The 11,254-nt window shown below is 42.7% G+C and overlaps 2 pseudogenes; both read left to right on the forward strand.

The window, feature by feature from the left end:
* The first annotated feature begins 7,876 nt into the window (after window positions 1-7,876).
* On the forward strand, window positions 7,877-8,505 carry LOC147460024 (uncharacterized; annotated as a pseudogene).
* A 1,376-nt stretch (window positions 8,506-9,881) lies between these two features.
* LOC147460025 (chlorophyll a-b binding protein 8, chloroplastic-like) lies at window positions 9,882-10,872 on the forward strand (annotated as a pseudogene).
* The last annotated feature ends 382 nt before the right edge of the window (window positions 10,873-11,254 follow it).

Here is an 11,254-nt window from a genome sequence, read left to right on the forward strand (position 1 = left end):
CAAAACATTGACTCAGACCTACGCATGTCACACCTGGTACAGTGAAATAGAAACCTATGCCATAAAACACCTTTGATCCTCATCACTTGAGTGATGGAGGGTAGGTAAGATTAGTACGATAGGAGTGTTTCTGTTTTAGAGTTGAGAGATTAGCGAAGTTCTCTTTTCCCACTAATGTGCCTCCTGGAGGTATTTCTTTTGTTTCCTAGTGTGTACAGGAACGTGTTGCTGTGGTCAGGATTTGGACCTTCATGGAACCTTTCTCTCGTTTACACTTCAAATCAAGCGCGACCATCAACACAAACAGGTGTTTCTTGTCCATTAGCATTGCCCTTATATTTTTGCATCCATGTTTGTCTGCTTTGATTGTGATTGGTAGCATAATATTCAGCGCATTGGCTTAGTATCAAACATTTAATTCAATGTAATTTTTTTTCATAATCACTTGTCTAGGTTTAAAACTCAAGCAGTCCGACTAAACTAGTTTGACCAAGCTAAGTATTAGAAATCTTCTCTTAATACCATGGGGAATGCCTTCCTAATAAGCAATGGTTACTTAGGTTCTTAATCCGATTTACGCAGCATTGTATGAAATGTACTAGGGCTTTCTAGTGGGCTTAACCCTATTGACCTTTAGCTTAAGTATTATAAAGGGAGTTTACTAATGTGATGAGTCTGGGGAGGGTAACAGTGTTATATGACCCCCCAAAGTTACAAAATTAAAATGTTGAAAATGAACAAACAAAAAATCAAAGTGCCACAATGTAAAATCTTACGCTGGAAGAGAAATCTTAGCTTGAATTGGTACTTCACTCACATGTATCGCCTATGGTACTAGAGCCCTAGAGGTTCCCAGTGTGGGCGCTTTTCCTTGAAAAGCAAAAAACCCAAGGCATACAAAATAAGCACACACATCATAATTGAATCAATGTGAAAAGACTTTGGGGGGTCAAAGAAAAAGTAATCAGTCAGGCGATGATTTCATGAGAAATTCCTTTTATGGTAGCTTAACTACAAGGTTTTCTAGATATAGCCTCTAGTCAGCCCTCGAACATGAATACTTGGCTCTTGCGATTAAACAACTTAATTGACCACAGAAAATTAATAAGCTTACCCATGGTATTAATATTCGATCTCTAGTGCCTTTCGACCGTCAAATTAGCGACCCCAGACTTGTCTAATTTTTTACCTTTACATCTGTTTATGCATTTGATTACATTGCTAACAAATTGTTTGAAATTCTTTTACCAATCAATTTGTCTACCTAAAACTGCATATGCTTTTTAAGAGAATGCCATTACTGTGGCAATGTTGTTTGATTTTGCAGTGACTGAAGAAGGCTAAGGACATTCATCTCAAATGCTCTTCCACCTCGACGAACCAGCTTCAACTCAATAGCTTCCGAGGACGGAATCTACATCAGGAAGGGGGCATGTTAACCCTCACGGCTCACGGACACCCCATCACCTACGAAGGACGTGTATTATGTATTTGGTAGAGTCAGGTACCGGGCTTGTCGGACCAATAGGAAAAGGATAAGAGTGATCGTCGATGAGAGGCGCACTCTAACACGAACATGCTAGGGTTAGTTGGCTAAGCATGGGCGCCCAAGTGTGAATGGGGTGAGCTCCTATAAAAGCCAACTAAACCTAATTTTTACTCATTCTCTCATTTGTGCAATAGAAGAGTGCTCTTGCTCCATCTCCATCTTCTTCTTCTTCACCTCCTTGTGTGTGTGAGAGAGAGAGAGAGAGAGAGAGAGAGAGGGAGTGTGTGTGTGCGATCGAGCATTACGAAGGCACGACGGCGGCGAAGCGGTTGAGCGTGGCACGACTGCAGCTTCTTCTTCATCGCGGCGAGGAATCCACCATGAAGGCGAGCGTAGAGCGGTGAGTGACACACCCTTTGCTTCCTTGAGCTTGCTAGTTTAGGCTTGTTGTGTGCTTGGAGCCATTTGTGGCTCGCACACGGTGTATCGGCAAGTCCCTTGCTTCGACAGTGCGGCAAGGAGCGCACAAAAACTTAGGAATAGAAGCATTATCGAACACCTCATCAAATGGAAAGATTTCCCTGAAGAAGATGCAACATGGGAAGATGAAATCACTCTCCTTAAAGATCATCCGGACATACCTTTGAGATGAGGACATCTCAATTTTTCAAGTTGGGGAGAATGTAAGGTCTCTGCCACCCTTGGAAAGGGGATTTCCATGTAATGGAATACATATCAGGCCATTTTGGTCATAAGCAAAAAGTTACTTTTTTTTGGCAGTGTTTCCAGCTTTGATGAGCCAATGTTAAATATATTATTGTAAGATTTTGAAAAATTAAATTTTTACTTGTTTATCATTTTCGTCCAAAAATAGAAATTTTTAAGGTGCTAACACCCAGACGCGACCGTTTCGTCTAAATCTATCCCGTCCTGAATTTCCATAAAAATAGCTCTATCTCTCTCTCAAAAACTGCTAAATATAGTAGGTGTGTGCATCTGACACCTTAGTCTATCATCCTCAAGCTCGTCTTTTAATAGCAAGTTTCAAAATTGAATTCTCACAAGCCAAGCTCACTTTAGAAAATTAAATTTCATCCTAATGTTAATAAATTAAATCCTAAGCCTAAGGTATGCATATGTATGCATGTGCATGAGCATGTATGTGCACGTGTATGTATGGGTATGTGTATGTATGACCATAAATGACCCATGGCCATAGTCCATCTCTTATGGTATGTTGACCCTAAGCATGGGTAAGTACATGAGGTGTATCACTCAATTGGGTAAAAGGGGACACTTCTAGTGGTAAGTGAGAGGCTTGTGACACCTCTAATCCTTCATTTGGCAAGAGGGGGCGAGCAAGGGAGGTATGGGCATGCCTTGGACCTCAAGCAACCTCCAAACCCCTATATAAAGGCCACTCACACTCAATTTTAGACACACTTGAACACACTTGGGAGAAGGGAGCTCTGTTGCTATGGCAATTAACTTGGTGGCTTCTACATCAAAGCTTTGAGAGATCAATACCTCCAAAGCACATTGGGTAATGTAAATCTATTGTTTAATCAAGCTATTATCAATCTCTTCTCTCAATTGGAATCCTTTCCAATTGCTTCCATACATTATCATTCAATTGGAATCCTTTCCAATTGCTACTCTACTATTAGATGCTATACTTTTATTTACCTATCCTCAATTGGAAATCAACAATCATTATATCTATTTTATGGTAATCCTCTACATTACAAAGTAATGAAGGTCTCACCGCTCGATTACATAATTGATTGTGTTGACTGCATGCACAATTCTTCATCAATGTAACCTAAATATTTGCATGAATTAGCTAAGCATATTCAAGAATTGTCCAACTAAAATGATGGATTGTTCTTGCAAGTATATATAAGTGATTAATCATGAGATTAGTGCATAAATGGGTGGTGTGAATGAGTATTGTCTATTAGACCTTACATAAAATTTCTTGCCTACCATAAGCATAAATCATTGGAATAGAAGTGTAAGAATAAATGAAATTAACATTCCATCAACCTTATTATCAAATTAGTTTTTGCACAATTAGTTCTTACACATTTTCAAGTTAGTTAGAGACAAGATGGCCCCAAAAAGGACCCGTGTTAGTGAGACTCACAATGATGAGGCTGGCACTAGCCGAGAAGCTGATAAAGGAAAAAGAATTGCCTTGGAGGATGTGCCACCAAACTCGCCAGGCAATGGTCCTACATTAGACAGGGTCGGAATTAATTTTGTTAAGTTTCTGCATTCATTGCATAGACGATAGTGTAGAAAAAGGGAAAACAATCTCTATGGATCATAAAACCATCACAAACTACGACATATGTTTTATATAATTTTCTTTGAAGAGTGAAAGATTGTTTGGATAGTAATCTGTTTGCTCGTAGGAAAGAAATGTTTGCCTAGTAGAAGAACTCTCGACCCTTCTCAATTCAAAATCCTATATTGATATAGTCAAAACTCCCTTTGATATCCAGGGAGGAGAGCTTAGCGGAGTGAACGCTAAAGCAGTGCATCTGGTTGCACACATCTTGCGGGTTGGTGCCCAGAATGCAAGATAGTACTTGCGGGTTGTTGCCCAGATTGCAAGTTAGTCACTGCGGGTTGGTGCCCAGATTGCAGGACAATTTAGTTGTATGGGAAGCTAAAGACACCGGAAGCAATAAACTCTCGCCAAGAGGAGTGAACTCTTGGGGTTGGGATATTTTAATGAAGAAGGATCGTATGTTGTTTTTCTTCTAGAAGGATTGTCTTGGTGCCGATTTGAAATTGGTTGAAGGGCTGTTGTAATGAACTTGTGATGGAAACCCTAAAAAGGAGCTTTGTGTACGAACAATCATGTGGTAGTAATTAGAAAACAAGCAGAACAAAGTGTGAGTGTGGGGGTGGAAAGTGGGACTGGCTCAGGTTGCCAGTCAAGGATGGGTGGTCTCGATTAGTCGAGAAACTCTCCTCTCCCTCTTGTAAAAGAGCGAATTAGAGACTCATTGTTCCAAGAGTCGAGAATTCCAATTGTACGTGCCTTTGAAAGTTATGGGGAAAAAGGCAATTGGGGTTTCTCTCTCTCGGAAGGTGAAAATTAGGAACATCATAGTATTGTAACAATTCACGCTTTCTCTACAAGACAGGACTGGGAATCCTTTTTTATGGTTCGGACTCAAGTTACTCGGTGACGAGAGCCTGTCCATTAGAATCTTGTCTCTTTTGACCATGTTTTCTCAATCGAATAGGACCTAGCGACCTGTCAGGTGCCCTCCCGTTGCCAAAAGGTTATGGTAAAGGGGAGGGGACCTCACATTCATCTAGAGCTATTCATCACATATTTATTTGCTAGAGTGCTCGTTTACATTTAGAATCTCTAAAAAGTCTGCTTTTGAGGAAAAAATGTATTAAACAGCTTTTTGTTGACATTTTTGCATGACTGATCAATGCTAAGCATATAAGAGGTCATGTGCAAGAGTTCCGTGTACAAAAACTGTAATTCTGTAAACTTGGACATCATACGCGTATGATGTCTCAAGAGGCATCTAGAGACCAAATTTGACAAATTTGACTGCACTAGAGTGTTCAGAAGGGGGGTTTTACCCTAAGTGCACACTGAGACTAGAGTTTTGACCAACTCTTGACACCCAAAAGACATAAGATAGCGTGTCAAGAATGGAAAAAAGAAAAACATGTGATTCTGAGCATGTTTTTGCATGGAAATTGGTAGAGGTGCTTGAAAACTAGTGCTAGAGACTTCGTGATGCTTGTGAATCAATTCTGTCTAGAAATTCATCAGCATACATCATATGCGTAATGATGTCTGAAGAGTGATTTTGGCAGAAAATTTGAACTTTTGACATTATACTCATCTTCTGCATGTTGTGTTGAGCACATACACCAAATTTCATATCAATTGGGTTTATAGACTGAAAATTGGGGTGATTTTACTCTTTCAGGGAGTTTCCTTGTCAAAAAGTGGTGATTTTGTTCAATTTTGACACCCAAAATTTGCTATGAGTGCATATTATTGTTGTACACCCCTTGTAATCTTGTTGTACACACCAAGGGGAGAAACAGAACTAAATTTTGACCACCTAGACATCATACACAAATAATGTCTTAGAGGCCAGATCTGAGGTCAAAAATTACAACTGAGTGCACCCTTGTGATCTACATCATTAAAAAGAATATAGGTCAAATGTCATCAAATTTGAAGCATTTTTGGGCTTGCAAAGATCACAGACAAGCATATAGGCCAAATATCATCAAATTTGAAGCATTTTTGGGCTTGCAAAGACCACAGACGAGTCTAGGCAAAGTAAAGACTTGAGTTGATCATAACTTGCACAAAAAGTGTTGGAATTCAGTTTTGAAACTTGTTGTGAGTTACCAATGTAGTGAGGAACCTCTAGAGTGAATTTCACTTCAAACTGACCAATTAGACATCATATGCGTATTAGTTCATGAGAAGTTTGTAAAATTTAGAGTTCTACCAAACATTGAGCGAACTTATCCGAGCAAGCTCAAAACCGAGCAAAGTTATCAAGTGAGTTTGTCACGTACATATATAATTCTTTTCTAAAAAGAGATATCACTCACACACACACACACACACACACACACACACACACACACACACACACACACACACACACACACACACACACACACACACACACACAGAGAGAGAGAGAGAGAGAGAGAGAGAGAGAGAGAGAGAGAGAGAGAGAGAGAGAGAGAGAGAGATTTCTCTAAACCCAAACAATAAATGTTAGCACCATTGCTCCCCAATCATGATTATACAAATCTAGTCGTCCTTATACATGTCACCATTGCTAGCAAAAATATGTTTTTTTGGAAACTTAAATATAGATCAATTGAACAGTTTAGTTCACAAAGATGGAAGATGCAACTCCTTTCCATTTTGGATCATTGTTTGGAAAAATCTAGCAAATGTTTAGAAGGCCATAATTTGTTTGCGGCAAATTTCAATCTCTTTTGAGCTTGTGTCTGCTCAAGACAAGGTGGTAATGAAATCTTGCTAGTTGGATGAGGGAAAGGGTTGCATCGTATTGACATTGCATTTTTTTGCAGATGATAGAGACTTGCCAAACCAAGAGCTACCATGTATGTCCACTAGGAAGAGCGCTAATAAGTGAGAGAAGATGCTTAGATCTCTCTCTCTCTCTCTCTCTCTCTCTCTCTCCAAAAAAAAAAGAAAAAAAAAAGAGAGAAACAATATCACTATCATCGACTATTTTCATCATATACAAAACATCTTTAAAACAAAATGTTGAGCTTGGAGAATATCCAAGAAAAAAGTCTTTTTACTTTCAGGGACCAAAGCTAACTAGATCTACTTTGATCTTTGACTTATCTTTCTTCTCTTTCACTTCACCTTGCGCATTCTCCCACTTAAGTTTTAGTCCTCATGAAAACCAAGCCAACGTGTGAGCACAACCAAACTACCTTGTAGGATCTCCTCTCCCCCCCCCCCCCCCCCCCCTCGCTCTCTCTCTCTCTCTCTCTCTCTCTCTCTCTCTCACACACACACACACACACACACACACACACACACACACACACACACACACACACACACACACACACACACACACACACAAAACTCTCCCACTAAAATATAGTGCTAAGAGCCGATTGAAAACTCAAAACAACCAATTGAAGGGAGGGAAAGAAGGATAAAATCCGGTGTGAAAATTCAAGAAAATAGAGTTTAATTGTAAAAAATGCCGTTATTTTGAGATATTTCCTCTATGGATGTTTGTGAAATTGATTTTTCCCGGACACTTTCTGAGGCATGTGAACCGGTGCTCTCTCTCTCTCTCTCTCTCTCTCTCTCTCTCTCTCTCTCTCTCTCTCTCTCTCTCTCTCTCTCTCTCTCTCTCTCTCTCTGTGACACACTTAGCATACACTCATTAGAAGTATAACAAGCTAACATTTGTCCAAAAATGATTTGCGGAAAAAACCCGGCAGCAGTACCACAAAGTAAAACTTACTTTAGCAGCGCTACATTCCAGAGAGGCACCTACCTAAGATTAATTAAGCTAATTCTATGGAATCTCAACATCCCCATTGTCAATCTCTGTTTGCAAATCCTTGGGATCCTTGCCATCCACCACAGAGCAACCCACAGAAACACAGTACCGAGAATTTCCTTTACTGTGTCAGCAAGCTCCTTTGCCATTCAACGGGGACGCATGACATGGGCAATCTCGATCAGATCATCGAGAGAAATGTTGCCATTGTTCTTGATGTTTTGCAATGTATAAGGAGAAGGAAGAGGAATTTGGAGGTCGAAAACCAGCTAAGAGCTCATGGGGCACACTAGCATGGAGCAAAACCATGTCGCCAATGCTAGGACTGAGGGGCAAGCAAAAGAAGAAGAAAAAGGCAATCGAGTGCTGCAATGGCTTGCATGGTCAGATTAAGAGAAATGAATTCTGACAATGCAATTATGAGAGTAGGCAGCAATCATGAGGAGCACCTGCAGTATAACAATGTCATAAATGAAAATGATGGCATCTCTGTTGTTTCTGTTTGGCATCTCTATTGTTTCTGTTTGTGGGCTTCATCATTGTGGTATTAATTATGCATTAAATGGGCAGGAATTTGACTATCAGATCTCGCCCTCTTCGAGATTAGGAAGGGAGATAATTGCTGCATGAAACTCAGAGCGGATTAACAAGGCCCTTAGCACTGATCATGAGCAGCTCCAGTTGTCTTCAGAGGCCGTGTTCACACCAAATCACATGCGCCTACCACATCAATACTCGTTCTTGAGCAAGGATTATAACACGTTTAGCTACTATTTTAGTCCCGCAAGGAGCAGTTGCAGCTGGAGCAATGCATTCATCTTCTTCCTATCGCGCTCGGGCTCGTTGAGGGATTTGATCACAAGGGAAGCGCTAATTGCTCCCCTACTTCTAGTCCTGCTCCAGTTCAGCGTCACCATTGAGGAAGCCACCCGTAAACTCCAGTAGAATGGTAGACATGAAGCTAAGTGATGCATGTTTTGCACCCACAATGAAGATGCAATGCTCATAAAGAAATGGCAGCAAGAATATGAGGAGGTGGTTTTTTTTCGTTGAATAGGAGGGGAGGTTGGAGCTGCCTCTTCATCAAGATTGGGCCTCTCGGTCTGTCGCCTAAGAAGGTAGGAGAGGACGTTGCCAAGGAGGCTACCAAGGACTGGAAGGGCCTATGCGTTATCGTCAAGCTCACTGTCCAGAATCGTCAAGCCAAGGTCACTGTCATCCCTTCCACTATCTGCGAGGGATCCAATTTGGGTGACATCTCTGCTGGTTTCCTCTCCTTTGTTTTTGCTACTTTTGCTTCTGCTCCCACAACCTTGCATTGCCCTCACTCACTTGACGATCTCTCTCTCTCTCTCTCTCTCTCTCTCTCTCTCTCTCTCTCTCTCTCTCTCTCTCTCTCTCTCTCTCTCTCTCTCTCTCTCTCTCTCTCTCTCTCTCTCTCTCTCTCTCTCTCTCAGGGTGTGCATATGCACAGTGTTAAGGTCTACTCCCGGTCAAAAAGCATTGCAGGCCCACCAACATGTTCGCACACCCCTATACTCCTTCAGCGTCTTCCCCACTGTTCCTATCGGATCGGATCCCCACAACATACTAACCATTTGACACCAGTAGCTTACCGTTTGCGATGGAAACTCAGCCACAGAATGTTCTTGATTTTGTGGGCATGCAGTCCTGCCATCTTCAATTGGAGCTTGTCCGAAATTCAAGCTGTGCATGTGCGTCTAGCTGCGGTCAATGGAGGCCAAGATACCAACCCCCCTTCATTCGGCTGTGTGCGCATGCTCCCCCCCCCCCCCCCCTCTCTCTCTTTCTCTCTCTCTCTCTCTCTCTCTCTCTCTCTAAAAACTCAGCTCTCTCAAAGAGCGCACGCCGGCTCTCTCTTTCTCTCTCTCTCTCTCTCTCTCTCTCTCTCTCTAAAAACTCAGCTCTCTCTCTCTCTCTCTCTCTCTCTAAAAACTCGGCTCTCGGCGGCGCTCGTAGCCGAGTTTTTAGAGAGAGAGAGAGAGAGAGAGAGAGAGAGAGAGAGAGAGAGAGAGAGAGAGAGAGAGAGAGAGAGAGAGAGAGAGAGAGAGAGAGAGAGAGAGAGAGAGAGAGAGATTCCTCCTCTACGTAACATTTTGTGAAGCGAGGGACGATCTGCCGTGAAAGGGAGAGAGAGCACGAGCCGAGAGCCGAGTTTTTAGAGAGAGAGAGAGAGAGAGAGAGAGAGAGAGAGAGAGAGAGAGAGAGAGAGAGAGAGAGAGAGAGAGAGAGAGAGAGATTCCTCCTCTTCGTAACATTTTGTGAAGCGAAGGACGATCGGCCGTGAAAGGGAGGTCGCCATGGCCGCCGTGGCATCAAAAGCTCTGTTGTCGTCCTCTCTCTCAACAACTACTGTGCCAGAGACTACCTTGCCCGACAGTTCCCACCAGCAATTCTTGGGCGGGAGGGTTGTCTGGGCTGCGGGCCCCTCTGCTTCCTCCAAGCGCGTGTCCTCGCAACCGCAGACAAGCCCGTGAAGGCTGACAGGCAGTTATGGTTTGCCTCCGAGCAAAGTCTGAGCTATCTAGGTGGCGGCCTTCCTGGTGACTTCGGGTTCCATCCCTTCGGTTTGATGGACCCAAAGGGGCCTGAAGGCTCTATTGAACCTGATTGGTGGAGGTATGGAGAAATCATCAGTGGAAGATATGCAATGTTAGGTGCCGTTGGAGCTATCGTGCCAGAGATCCTTGGCAAGGCTGGTTTCATCCCTCAAGAAACCACTGTCGTATGGTTTAGAACTGGAGTGATCCCACCTCTAGGAACCTACAACTACTACATGCTATTCGTCCTTGAGATGGCCCTCATGGGCTTTGCTGAGGTGCACCGTAGAGCACAGGATTAACAGGATTATTATAATCCTGGATAGATGGGAACACAATATTTCTTAGGTTTCGAGAAGGGTGTTGGCGGCTCTCGAGACGCTGCCTACCCCGGTGGTCTCTTCAACTTCCTTGGCTTCGGGAAGGATGAGAAGTCGATGAAGGAATTGAAGGTGAAAGAGATAAAAAATGGCAGGCTTGCGATGCTTGCTTTCCTGGTTACTTTATTCAAGCTTTGGTCACTGGCAAGGGTCCCTTCTAGAATCTACTTCCTTGGCTTTGGGAAGCATGAGAAGTCGATGAAGGAATTGAAGGTGAAAGAGATAAAAAGTGGCAGGCTTGTGATGCTTGCTATCCTAGGTTATTTTATTCAAGCTTTGGTCATTTGCACGGGTCCCTTCTAGAATCTACTTGACTATCTTGCAAACCCTTCGGCAACAATCTCCCCACTAACCTCAAGATTTTGTGGTGATAGGAGTTGTTCAAAATTGCTCCCTTTTGTAACTATTGTGCTTTCAAACGACTATGTTTGAGAGAGAGAGAGAGAGAGAGAGAGAGAGAGAGAGAGAGAGAGAGAGAGAGAGAGAGAGAGAGAGAGAGAGAGAGAGAGAGAGAGAGAGAGAGAGAGAGAGAGAGAGACGAAGAGGAAGCAGAAGCAGTTGCGGTGTAAGTTGTCATGACCGTCAAGCGCCGCAATGGTGGACATAACAAGCACAGAAGAGGCCACACCAACCCCATCAGGTGTTCCAACTGTGGGTCATGTGTGCCCAAGGACAAGGTTGTCAAGCGGTTTCTTGTAAGGAACATTGTTGAGCAAGCTGCTGTGCGAGATGTGCAGGATGGTTGTGTTTATT

Source organism: Adiantum capillus-veneris, chromosome 4, assembly GCF_014529385.1.
Source record: "Adiantum capillus-veneris isolate H3 chromosome 4, ASM1452938v2, whole genome shotgun sequence".
In the NCBI taxonomy this organism is placed as follows: Eukaryota; Viridiplantae; Streptophyta; class Polypodiopsida; order Polypodiales; family Pteridaceae; genus Adiantum; species Adiantum capillus-veneris.